At 42.6% G+C, this 13,811-nt stretch overlaps 1 protein-coding gene across 4 annotated transcripts in view; it reads left to right on the forward strand.

The window, feature by feature from the left end:
• The first annotated feature begins 13,239 nt into the window (after positions 1 to 13,239).
• The window catches only part of PTPN4 (protein tyrosine phosphatase non-receptor type 4), a 191,301-nt gene continuing 190,729 nt past the window's right edge, over positions 13,240 to 13,811 (forward strand). For all 4 annotated transcript variants that reach the window (XM_061439843.1, XM_061439856.1, XM_061439863.1 and 1 more), the window contains exon 1: positions 13,240 to 13,803. The gene's annotated coding sequence lies outside the window, so the exon portion shown is untranslated. The remainder of the gene's footprint in view (positions 13,804 to 13,811) is intronic.

The raw sequence follows: 13,811 nt of genomic DNA on the forward strand, positions 1-13,811 counted from the left end.
GACATCTGCCTTCCACCCCCACCTCTTCCTTGAAACTGTCTGGCAAAGGTCATGATTGAATATTGAATTCTCAATCCCGGGCATCCTTTCCTACCCACCGCTTACTCAGTCAGCTCCAGGGTACTTGGCGCTGTCAACCTCTATGGCAGTCTGGAGGGGTTCTCTTCCCTTGGAGCATGGGACCCTCCTCTCTCCCCACCCCAACTGGGCCACCATGGGGGCCTATTCCCAAATGATGGTGCTCATTCCCCAGGATTCTTTCCTTTCCTCCTTCTCTTCCTCCTCCAGACACTGTCCTTATGACCTGTGTTACCATCACAAACCGCTAACTCCAGAGCAAGTTGGAGACCTGGGTTGCAGATCCATGTCTTTAATTGAATTCTGGGTAGTTCTACCTGGAATCTCACAGGTACCTCTAGTTCAATTTCTTCTAAACTGGATTCATCCTCATCATTTTCAAACCCACCCTCTTTTCTCTTGTGCTGCTGATCCTGGTGACTGATTGTGCCACCCGTCCAGCCACCTGGGCAAGTGAGAAACCTGGGTCTCACTTGGATCACGTAATAAATGATTGAGTTATGTTCCTTAATATCTCAAGGATCTGTGTTCTCTTTTATATCCACAATTTCCACCCTGGCTCAAGCACTTATCATAAACTTCTGGGTTATTACAATGGTCTGAAACTGATCCCTCATTCCACCCCCAGTCTATGCTCCCCTATCATCACAATGGACTTTATAACACATGAAGGCAATCACATCTCCTTCTATGGTTCTCCTCTGCTGCCAACACCATCTACGGCACAAAAATGCAAAGGCGATACACCTCTCCATTCTAATTCCTGTTCTTTCTTCTAGATTATACCCTCCCTATGCTGGTTGCAAACAACACACTGCTGTAGCTTTGATGACGTGGGTGGCTTGCATTTATGTATAACACTTTCAATCTTTATAGCTCCATGGTGGGAGGCCAATATTAAATGTGGCTGGGCTTGCTGAAACCTCCAAATTCAAATTTCCATATCTGCAAAATGGAGACATATGACTTATTCAGAAGGAAGATGGGGGGAGTAAATTAATAGACATGGCACATGTTCAGTGTCCAGTCAGTGGTAATAATTCTAAGTGCTTCATATTTGCTAGCTCTCTTCATCTTCATAATAATCCTTTGAGGTAAGTACATATTATTAGTCCCATTTTGTGGAGGCAGCAGAAAGCACAGGGGGTTTGAGTAGCATAATGGTAAGCTAGGACCACAGACTCAGTGGCCTAAACAACATAAGTTTATTTTCCCACCACTCTGGAGGCTATCTGGGCAAGATCAAAGTGCAAGCACTTTGTTTTCTCTTGAGGTCTCCCTCCTTGGTTTGCAGATGGCCACTCCTGCAGTGTGTTCATGTGGTCCTCTCTGTGTGCATGTGTCTACATTTCTTCATCTTGAAAGAACTTCAAGAAAGAACCGGGGACTTCCCTGGTGGTCCAGTGGTTAAGACTCCACTCTTCCAATGCAGGGGGTGTAGACTGAATCTTTGATTGAGGAATTAAGATCCCATGTGCCATGCAGTACAGCCAAACATAAAAATTAAAGAAGAAGAACACTAGTCACACTGGATGAGAGCCCCTCCTTAATAATCTTATTTTAACTTACTGTTTAGAGATCTCCATCTCCAAATACAGTCACATTCCGAGGTATTATGGATTAGGATTTCAACATACGAATTTGGGGGAAGACGTAATTCGGCTCAGAACAAGTACCTCATCTAATAACACCCCGATTGTTTCAAGGACGGGAGAAGAATCCTGGCAGGGCAGCACAGGACACCCTGCCCTTAACTGTGGTGCAAACCTACCTCCTCCTGACTGCAGGTCTTTCACATTAATCCATTTGCTCTAATTATATGCACCAGAGTTTCTAATAAGCATGTTACAAATTACTTTGCGGCAGACACAAAAATCTAAGAACTAATTTCTAGAATGTTAGTATAAGGTCAATAACATGTCCTCAACCATACCAGAATACCTCCACTTCTTCTTCTTCTTCTTTTTTTTTTTTTTTTTTAAAAAAAGGCTCTCTTTCTCCACTGAATTGATTCAGTAACTAATTGGTTTGACATCACTGATACCCAAATAATTCAGAGCAAAGTTAAAGCTCTTACCTTGTACATGAAGGGGTTTGGAAAGAGCTTCAAAGACACTTTGACAGTTTTTGCTCTTTCCAAAACTGCCATTTTATGTTGTCTTCACTTCACAGGAGCTTTAAAACAGGACCACTTGTGGCTGCCCATTTGGTTAAACTTGGCTTTTATCTGGAGCAACGTGCTCCACACTCACAGGATTTATCTAGTTTTTTTCCCCCATTGGGTTCGATTTTAGCCAAACTGTCAACAATCCAGGGGCAGCTTTAAAGGTATATCCCAAGAACTGGAGTGTGTACCTTATGTCAACACTCACAGGTCTCCCATACTTGGTTTCAACTGTATGAATACCTACAGATTTTCTCCTCATAGAGGAAGAATGAGTGTACAGGCTTTTAGGTCAACCCTTTCTTCACTGGTCTGAGAAGTTTTTGGGGGCAGGTGCTGTGTTGTCTTCATCTCTGCAAACCCCAATCCTGGCATGATGCCCAGTACACAGGCACCAGAAGGCATTGAACTAAGTCAAGTCCTCAGTCCTGCTGATGGGGTTAGAGGTCCTTGGATCCCTTCTGCTTCAACCAGGATTTAGAATAGGGGTGGGGTGGCAGAATAGCCCCAAAGGACCAGTCAAAGCATCCTCTCATAAAGGAAGTTGGGTGGTAGAGATGAACTTAGATGAGGGTTGATGGTATTTGAGAAATAGTCAAATTGTTGGAAAACATATAGCTTCCCCGAATGACTGAGTTGGAGGGTGGTACCAGTTTAAATGTGTAGATTCTGATATATACTTGTAAAAGAAAGATCACCTTACAGTTATGCTTTATAGTGATATCTGCTCCCTCTTCATACACCAAATGAAGATATAATTGCAATTGTCTCCTGTTGGGTTTGTTTCTCCTCTTTTCCCCCAATGATCAGATCAGTGTTCCTGTAAAACCCTTCCTTCCCTTCTGCATCCCCTAAGCATAAACATTAATATATGGGAAGATTCTGATATGTATGATCACTCCAAATGTCATATGCCCAAAACAGAAACAAGGCACAGCCTTAGAAAAATTCTCAATTTACTACTGTGATTAAATTGGGATATCTTAAAGCATTAAGAAAAAAAAAAGCTTAGGACAAAGACCCAGGTGTAGAAGAAGTGGTAACAATCTAGGGTGTTGAGCCTGCCTGCAGGAGGTGGGGAAGGACAGAGGTACAGCTAGAAGTGTGACAGCTGTCAGTCTGATGGTGGTTATTTATTACTGTCTAAGAGAGAGACACCTGCATGGAGTGGGTGTGAGCATCACATTGCTGGACGGAATGCTCCATCACAGGGCAGGGCTTCACCCCCTGTTCCCTAAATAATCGTCTCGGGCCTGAAGACCTTCAATCTGGAAGGAGGTTATCCTTATAACAAACATCAGTGTCTGGCTCCTGGAAAGGGGAGTGATTTGCTTTTAAATTTGTTTTAAAAGGAGAGTGATATTTGCTTTATAAACCAGTTTGCAAAAAAACATTTAACTCATAGGTGGTACCAAGTGCCTGATCATGTGGATGTTCTGATAAGATCAGAGTTTAGCTCTGGAGAGCTGAGGCCTGGGACCCTGGCCCTGTGGCCCCACAGGGCTGTGACTGAGGGGGCAGAGGTGTCCACAGGCCTCCTGCTCAAATACACAAGAACAATCTGTGTGTCCTGTCACTACTGCACTGGTGTGTTTTTGGATCTCCTGTCTTCTTCATGCCCCCACCTTCATCCAGAGCATGACAAAGTGCTGCCCTGCAGAGGGTGTGTCACTAGCTCACAAGTACAGAAATTCAGATTAAGCAGTTAAAACCTTTAAGAGAAATAAAACAGAGAAAATCATTTCTGCTGAACAGTGGGGCTTGGATTTTATTATATGTCTTTGTCTCCTCATTTAATTTTCTCAGAATTTCTTTTTATTTGTATTTAAAAAAAACGTGGGTCCATGAAGACTGGTCCTTCCACCCCAGGCAGTTTGAGAAGCGCTGATTCAGGGAGTCCCATTTTCCACCGATGTTCTGTTACTTCCAGTGCCTGTCCAAATGGGAGCTGTGGGTCTCAACCCTGTTGCACAGTAGGATCACCCTGGGAGCTGAAAAAAATACCTACATCCATATCTAAAGAGAAGTCTGGGATCCACCCCAATCAATTAAGTAAGCATGCAGGAGGGGTCAGGGTAGGGCAAGGCTCCTATATTTATTAAAAAATGCCCTTGATGTTTCTAATGTGTGACCAGGGATGAGAATCCTTAATGTAGGCCATAGCTGATCAAGGAGCGCAGGTTGAATGAATGTTTAAACGTATCGGCCAGCCACCAGCAGGCATTTATTACACACCTGAACCACACCTGAAAGTGCTGTCCCAGGTGCTGAGTAACAGACTACAAACGCACAAATGTTAACCCAGATTTTCTAATGTGATGTGAAAGCCTCTTTGGACAAAGCCAGCATATATTAAAAAAAAAAAAAAGATAAACCTAGTAAACCCACAGGATTCATCTACAAATTCATCTACACTCCATGCAGGAATGGAGTCCCTTTTCCCCCCATTAAAGCAGTTTACGCAATAATACTCCACCTAATGGGAGATCACTGAGGCTGGGGCTGCCATTTGGTCCAAAATGCCACTAGATGTCACTCAAGGTCCCTCAGGCTTCCCGCTGCCCAGCCTTCAATTCCTCACTGGATCATTTTCCTCTCCGGCCCTGTGCCTGTAGCCCACTCTCAGAGTGAGCCATGGACAGGTAAGGACAAAATGTTCTCATCCTCCGATCTGCTTTCCTGCTGTCCCTGGCACCCCAGGCCCACCTCGTTCATTCATTGACTCAAGAAGAATAACCAAGGGCTGATTATATCTTAGACATTAGGTCAGGCTATGATGAAATAATGGTGACACAGCCAGGGTGCCGGCCCTCATAGGGTTTAATCTGAAAGCACGCCTCAGACTAATTAGTATTGTTGGTGTGCTTATTCATTCTCCCTCAACTAGAGGATCTCATACCTTTTTGACCACCACATCCAAAATAGGAAAGAGATTTCACATCAAAATTCACATACATACAAGCATAAACCGAAAGTTTCACAGTCCCATGTTTATCTTCAGTTTGTGTGATACATTCTGTTTTCTTGTCTACGCTAGTTCATTTGTCTTTTCAAAATCCACTAAATTGATTTCAAAACCCTCTGATAAGTCACAATCTAAGAATGAAAAATTCTTGCCTTGAGGGCAAGGGCCACCTCTTACCAGTGACTCTCAAATAGTATGTGAGCAATGCATGTGTTTTTAAGTAAATGAAAATTATGAGAACTAATTTGCTTTAATATTTCATTAAAAAGACTTATAGGTTAAGCGACTTATGGATGATCAGTGTCCTATGAATGTACTTATAAAGATTATATTCACCTACATCTACTATACATCTACAAATAATTTTTTTCAGATAATATATAGATCTTAAATTAGACACACCCAATATGCTATTAATACAATTTAATATTTTAGTCATGATCTGGGGCTTGTATATTTTATTATTTTTCTTTAAAAAAATTATTTTATTGAAGTATAGTTGATTTATAATGTGTTCATTTCTGTTGTACAGCAAAGTGATTCAGTTATACATACATACATTCTTTTTTATATTCTTTTCCACTATGGTTTATTGCAGGATATTGAATAAAGTTCCCTGGGCTATACAGCAGGGACTTTGTTGTTTATCCATTGTATACATACTAGTTTGCACCTGCTGGTCTCAAACTCCCCATCTTTCCCTTCCCCATACCCTCTCCCCCTCAGCAACCACAAGTTTGTTCTTTATGTCTATGAGTCTGTTTCATAGATAAGTTCATTTGTGTCATATTTTAGATTTCACATATAAGTGATGTCATATGATATTTGTCTTTCTCTGTCTGACTTACTTCACTTAGTATGATGACCTCTAGGTCCATCCATGTTGTTGCAAATGGCATTATCTCATTCTTTTTTATGGCTAAGTAGTATTCCATGGTATATATGTACCACATCTTCTTTATCCATTCACCTGTCAATGGACACTCAAGTTTCTTCCATGTCTTAGCTTCTGTGAATAGTCCTGCTATGAACATGGAGGTGCATGATGCCCATAATGGGATTGCCAGATCATATGGTGACTCTATTTTTATTTTGCTTTTAGAAACCTCCATACTGTACTCCATAGTGGCTGCACCGGTTTACATTTCCACCAACAGTGTAGGAGGTTTCCCTTTCCTCCACATCCTTTCTGGCATTTATTGTCTGTAGACTTTTCAATGATGGCTGTTCTGACTGGTGTGAGGCAGTATCTTCATTGTAATTTTGATTTGCATTTCTCTAATAACTAGTGACATTGAGCATCTTTTCACCTGTATGTCTTCTTTGAAGAAATGTCTATTTAGGTCTTCTAGGGGGCTCAAATATTTTAAAATCATACAAGTAAAAGTATGTTCATTTTGGAGAAAAGTTAGAAGAAATTCATGCTTTCAGATATTATAACTTATTAGAAACTCTAATAGCTTAAAAGTTTGATATTAGACATGGTGACTCATAGAGTAATAGTTTTCAAAGATGATTACAACCTCATGCACAGGGTCACTGTCTCAATACATAGCTGACATGGTGAAAGAGACTTTGCCAATGTGATTAAATGAAGGCTCTTGAGATGGGGAGATGGTCTTGTGTTGTGTGGGTGGATCCAATGTAATCACAAGGGTCTCTATAAGAGACTTTATAGAGGGCTTTAGAAGACAGAGAAGGTAACAAGACACAGAGATCTGAAGATGTTAGGCTGCTGCTTGTGAAGATGGACCAAGGGGCCATGTGACTTCTAGAAGCTGGAAAAGACAAGAAAAGATTCTCCCCTGGACCCTCCAGAGGCACAGAGCATGTTGATCCATTTTAGATAATTCTTATGTCCAGAACTTCCCTGGTGGCTCAGACGGTAAAGCGTCTGTCTACAATGCGGGAGACCCGGGTTCGATCCCTGGGTTGGGAAGATCCCCTGGAGAAGGAAATGGCAATCCACTCCAGGACTATTGCCTGGAAAATCCCATGGACAGAGGAGCCTGGTATGCTATAGCCCATAGGGTCACAAAGAGTTGGACACGACTGAGCGACTTCACTTTCATTTTCAGTTTAATAACTTTGTGTTTTAAGTCACTGAAGTTGCAGTAATTTGTTATAGTATCAAGAGGAAACTTATACAGAGGAAAGATAGTTAGCTCTGTGCAGTAAACTAAAAAAATCCCCAATTCAAAATTTTTAATTTAGTATTTGAAAAGAAATTTACTGTTTGTGTGTGTGTGTGTGTAACGGATTATTCAACAAGGTAATAGTGAGACAGCTAGAAAACCATTAAAAAATTAAGCAGGATCCCCCACCTCACCCCCCAAAATTAAGCAGGATCCCTATTTCCTTACACCAGAATTATTTCTGGATGGGTCAAGACTTAAGTATTAAAAAAAAAAAAAAACCTAAAAGTAGTAGAAGAAAATGTTTTCTTTTCTTTTGTTGATGTTTATTTTGGACTGAGGAGAACACAAAACCTAGAAATGATAAAGAGATTAATGATAACTCACACATAGTCGATGGCAATACTTGTCAAAATTGAACATACTCAGATACTTCAAGCCAACAATTGTATTTCCAGAAATTTGAAAGAAATGCTTTTATTTATGTACAAAGCTTTGTCATGAAAATGTACTTTACAGCATTGTATGTCATAGCAAAGAACCAGAAATGGCCTAAATGCTCCCCACCTTCATTTTTGACTATGCTGGATCCTAGTTCCTTGAACCTGTGCCCCTCTGCAATAGGAGCTTGTAGTCTTAACCACTAGACCACCAGGGAAGTCCCTAAATGCCCAATAGAGAAGATTAAATACACTATAATACAGCCCTTTGAAAGAATGACGTATATCCATATGTTCTATTAAGAACATTTGTAAGTAAAATATAGTAAGTATGGAAAAAAGACATTGATTGTAGTTAGGGGGAAAAGATATTAAGCTTACAAATGCAGAGAAAATTCTGGAAGCACACTCAAGAAGTTGTGAATACTGCTTACCTTTGGACTCTGGAGCTGGAAGTAGGAGGAAGTCTTTGATTTTAAAAATTTTACATTTTTCTGTATAGTTCTTGATCCCAGGGATTGCTAATGTGGATCTTTTCCTGCTATAGAAAGGAAGGAAAAGAGGGAGAAAGAAAGAGAAGGGGAAGAAGGAAGGAAGGAGGGAAAAAGATTGAGAAAGAAAGCATGGGGAAAAAAAGGAAGGAAGGAAAGGAGGAAAGGAAGAAGAAAAGAAAGAATAAGAAAGAATTTCTGGCAAGTGAAGAGGAAGCAGGTTATATCTAAAGAGTGACCAAACTGGGTCACCTGCCTTAGACATACATGTTATGTAATTTTTAAAAATAAATACCTATTTTTAAAAAGTACATTCAAAGGAGCTCTACGGGTTTTTTCTTTTCTTTTTTTTTTTTACTGGAGTATAATTGCTTTACAATGTTGTGTTAGTTTCTGCTGTACAACAAAGTAAATCAGCTATGTGTATACTTATATCCCCTCCCTCTTGAACTTGCCTCCCACTGCCCCCACCCCTACCCCTCATACCACCCATTTAGGTTATCACAGAACACTGAGCTGCAAAGGAGCTACGATTAAAGCAAGCCCAAGCCATAGAATTCTAAACTTCTTGGGAAAATGTATGACACTTCAAAGGTTTAAGTCTGAATTTGTTTGTCTTGTTTTGCTTTGCTTCAAGTTATGTCTGAAGATTCCAGACAGATGAAAGAATGAAATTAATCCAGCTAAGGCAGACAGATATCCAGTTAAGGTCACATGTCAGAAACCAGGTGTTTGAAACCCTGTTTTCCTTGTATGACCCACCTCACCAGCTTAGGTGACAAAACTGGGTCACTTTAAGTCACATGTTTTTAATGTTAAAATTCATACCACTCTGATTTCCACCCAGCAAGCCCAGTCCAGCTTCCCGAGATGTTGTCCTCCTCAGAAGTCCCCAGTGACCCAAGAGTTTATCATTCTTCCAAAGGGGTCCTCCTAAGTTGTTGATAGGGAGGCTGGGGTCGGGGGAGACAGTGGCTGGTGAGTTGGCCACAGGGCCTGATCAAAGCTCCTTCTCTGCTGCCTTGCAGCTGCCAGAGGTCACTGCCTCAGCACAGGCAGCCTGGCTTGGCTGCACAAGCTAGAACGGATGCCTTTTCCATTCTGGCGGGGTTGGGAGTCAGTCACACAGTGCGAGGCCAGTCCCTTCTGCCAACACCCTCCAAGTGTGGACACAACCCTTGCTCTTCACTCCCAAAGCACAGCCAAGAGCAGGCACAGACAAAGGGGAAAAGTCACAGTCAACAGCATTGTCTGCCAATATCTAGGAATGTTTGCTGCCACTTTGAACTGAAAATAAAAACTTGCTAACTCTCAATGTAATATTAAATTATTTAGATTATGTTTCTTTGTTTTGTGTAAACATAAGATTAGGTATAAAGTCCTCATTCTCAAAGCCCTTCTACATCTATAAAATGACAATTTTGAACCTTTGATTAATAAAGTTAAAAATTCAATTAATGTTAAGTATGTAATGTAAATGATGTTTTGCTGAAATTAATTTTTTTTGTAACGAGACTATGAAACTCACTGCTGTTATAGGGTCTATTTTTTTTTAATTTTTAATTTTTATACTGAAGTATAGTTGATTTACAACGTTGTATTAGTTTCAGGTGTACAGCAAACTGATTTAGTTATACATATTTGCATATCCTTTTCAGGTTCTTTTCCCATATAGGTTATTACAGAGTATTGAGTATAGTTTCTTGTGCGTCACAGTAGGACCTTGTTGTTTATCTCTTATATGTATAGTAGTGTGTATGTGTTAATCCCCACCTCCTAATTTATCCTTCTGCCCCAATGGTATTGGCTTTTTTAGGCATGAATTTCTGTGAAACTTTTGCACAGTGTACCATGAGGAATATGAATAACCTCAGATATGCAGATGACACCACCCTTATGGGAGAAAGCGAAGATAAACTAAAGAGCCTCTTGATGAAAGTGAAAGAGGAGAGTGAAAAAGTTGGCTTAAAACTCAACATTCAGAAAACGAAGATCATGGCATCCGGTCCCATCACTTCATGGGAAATAGATGGGGAGACAGTGGAAACAGTGTCAGACATTATCTTTTTGGGCTCCAGAATCACTGCAGATCTTGACTGCAGCCATGAAATTAAAAGATACTTGCTCCTTGGAAGAGAAGTTATGACCAACTTAGACAGCATATTAAAAAGCAGAGACATTAGTTTGCCAACAAAGGTCTATCTAGTCAAAGCTATGGTTTTTCCAGTAGTCAGGTATGGATGTGAGAGTTGGACTATAAAGAAAGCTGAGCACTGAAGAATTGATGTTTTTGAACTGTGGTGTTGGAGAAGACTCTTGAGAGTCCCTTGGACTGCATGGAGATCCAACCAGTCCATCCTAAAGGAAATCAGTCCTGAATATTCATTGGAAGGGCTGATGCTGAAGCTGAAACTCCAATACTTTGGCCACCTGATGCAAAAGAACTGACTCATTTGAAAAGACCCTGTTGTTGGGAAAGATTGAAGATGGGAGGAGAAGGGGATGACAGAGGATGAGATGGTTGGATAGCATCACCAACTTGTTGGACATGAGTTTGAGTAAACTCCGGGCATTGATGATGGACAGGGAGGCTTGGTGTGCTGTTGTCCATGGGGTTGCAAAGAGTCGGACACGACTGAACGACTGAATTGAACTGAACTGAACCATGAGGACATTTGACCACCTCCTAGTTAGAAGGCTGTCGTGTCTACAAAGAGTATTCTATTTTTTTCTCATTAGCTCAAGAAAACGCAAGATATAATTCTTGGTGCCAAATACAAAATCAAATGCCAGCATTTGATGACAAGGTGGTCATCAAAATTATCCAGAATAGGCATTGATTAATTTTTTTAAAGATTATAATTTTAAATATAAACAAACATTTATCCTTTTTAAAATTTTATTTATTTATTTATTTGGCTGCTCTGGGTCTTAGTTGTAGCATGTGGGATCTACCTCCCTGACCAGGGATCAAACCTGGGCCCCCTGCACTGAGAGCACAGAGTCTTAGCCACTGGACCACCAGGGAAGTCCCACATTTATCCATTTTGATAGAGAATTTGCAGATGGTATGATTCAATGTATATGAAATGCCCAGAGTAGGTGAATACCTATAGGCAGAAAGTAGATTAGTGGTTGTCAGGGGCTAGGGGAGGAGGGAATGAGGAGTGACTGCTAATGGGTATGGAATTTCATTTGGGGCTGATGAAAATATTCCATAATTAGGTAGAGGTGATGGCTGTACAACTTTGCAAATAAGCACTGTAGTATATGAATTATAACTCAATTTTTAAAAAGTGACTTCACAGTATTCCTAAAGAATAGTAGATAGATAGTCCATTTACCTAAAGGACTCATCCTGTGGAGTTTTCTAAAACAAAGGGCATCGCCCTCCTGCCTCTCCAATCTTGAGGCTCCAGTTATATTACAATCAAGATTTCTATTTGTATAGAAGGTCACTGTGCTTTATAGATGAGGGTAGGCAGAATGGGCTGAGGGAGAAGGTCTGGAGATATGAAGGTTAGCTGGAGGACTAGTTACAAAGCTCTACAGGACATTAACAAAGACAAATTCAAATCAGGTGAGTGTCACTCAGAGTCACAGCAATTTACTAGATTTGGAGCTCAGTAAGAGACCAGTCTGTCTCAAGTACCTTCTCCAAATCCCACCAATTAAAGATTTAAGCATTTCATTCTCTTAACAAACTCTTTTGACACCGGGCAATGTCACTGTCTCCCGGCATGAGAGGGGATACAGCGATGACCAAGACAAGATCCTTGACTCCAGTAGCTCCCCATGGATAGTGGCGATAAAACCCGCACAGGGATAAGTATCCTATAATAAAAAGAACACTGTAAGAAAAGGGAGGTATAAACCTAAAAGTATCATGTCAAAGAGGAAGAAATTCTTACTTGTGGTAGAAGTAAGATCCATTATTGGAGGATGACTGAGTGTAGACAGGATGAAGGTGAAGGGAAGAGCATTTCAGCAGAGGGAACAGTATGAATAAAGGCACAGAGAACGGAGACACAGAGGCCAGAGAACCTGTCTGGGAAGGAGGAAGGAACCTGGCTGGAACCAAGCTGTGGGAAGGAAAGTCAGAACAACATGGACTGATGGGTTGTCTTTTTCAAACAGAAAAACTGAGCCAGGTGAAAGGGAGAAGAGAGTCCCTAGAAACTGCAGATTTCACAGATCTGTACAGATCTGCAAGGTTTTAGCTTGCAAAAACCATCCCTGATTAGTAAATAGGCCTTTTGTCGGGTTGGAGGGAAAGTGATTTTTGAAAGAATGTTTCAGAAAGGACAGCTCTGGTGGAGTCCTGAAGCTAAGAGCACGGAAGAGCAAGAAGGTATCTGATGACAGAAGAGGACTCTGACAAAAATGAATGCAAAAATTCCTCCCGCCATAATTTCCACTATTATCCAGCCCACATGTATTTGTCTCACCGCCAGTAAGTTTGTATCATCAAAAAGATTTTAGAACACCTGGCTAAAAACCCCAGCCTGGTAATAACCGATTCATACACTTGGTTAGCATGAATTAATTTCATATTTAACAGCACACCGTTCCTGGCACATAGAGGCACTCAAAGGCTATAAATGAACGTTATTTGTTCTTTGTTTCAGGGTCTATATTTGGGGGAGGAAATCATTCAAATCTGCACCCTAAAACTTGTATCCTTTTTCAGCACTTAAGTTGGGACAACCTGGGGCCAAAAGGTCCGGTTTCCCACTTTAAACTGAGGTTTTTTCCCCCTCTGTGGGGTCCCTCATGTCTCTAGGTCCAGCGGGGGGGACGGTCCCAGTTTCAGTAACCAATCACCGCGGAGCCACAGCGCCCCGCCCCTCCTAGTCCGTCCCTCCCGCCCAGGTCCCTCCTCCTTCGCACCTGCGCGTCCCCCGCGCTCCCGCTGGTGGGGCCGCTTCCAGCCCGCGCCCGCGGGGAGGGGGCTTGGCCTCACCTCTCGCGAGATCGCCTCCCGTGGTCGCGGCCCCAGCTCCGGGCGGCTGACTGGCGGCGTCTGCGCAGCCGCCATGTTCGGTTGCTATGCTGTGGCCTGGGAGACGGGGTGTGCTTGAGGGAGGAGGAGGAGACGGAGTAGGAGGAGGAGGAGGAAGAGGAGGAGGCGGCGGCGGCGGCGGGAGGGACTGAGCGCCCATTGCACTCTCACACACAAACGCTGCTTAGGATTGTCGCCCGTTCGCTCTCGCCGCGCCGTTCCGCTCCTCCTCCTCGCGGCCCCACATTGTTCTCTCAGGACTCCGGGGTCCCCGGGGCTGGATTCTGGGCCCCGTCTGGGGCCCCCACCCCCGCGACACCGCTGCGGGGCTGGATTAGCTCATCCCCGCAGGGAGGTGCGGGAGCGCGCGGCAGCCCCGCAGTATGAGGTGGTGCCGGCGGCTCGGGGCCGTGGCGCGGCCGCTGCGGCGCCGGCTGCTGGGCGGACGCTGACGGAGCCCCGGGGGCGGCGCGGCCGGGCCTCCAGGCTTTTCTTCTCCAGCCCGGAGGACGCGGCTGGGACACGAAGGTAAGAGG

This window comes from Bos javanicus, chromosome 2 (assembly GCF_032452875.1).
Source record: "Bos javanicus breed banteng chromosome 2, ARS-OSU_banteng_1.0, whole genome shotgun sequence".
In the NCBI taxonomy this organism is placed as follows: Eukaryota; Metazoa; Chordata; class Mammalia; order Artiodactyla; family Bovidae; genus Bos; species Bos javanicus.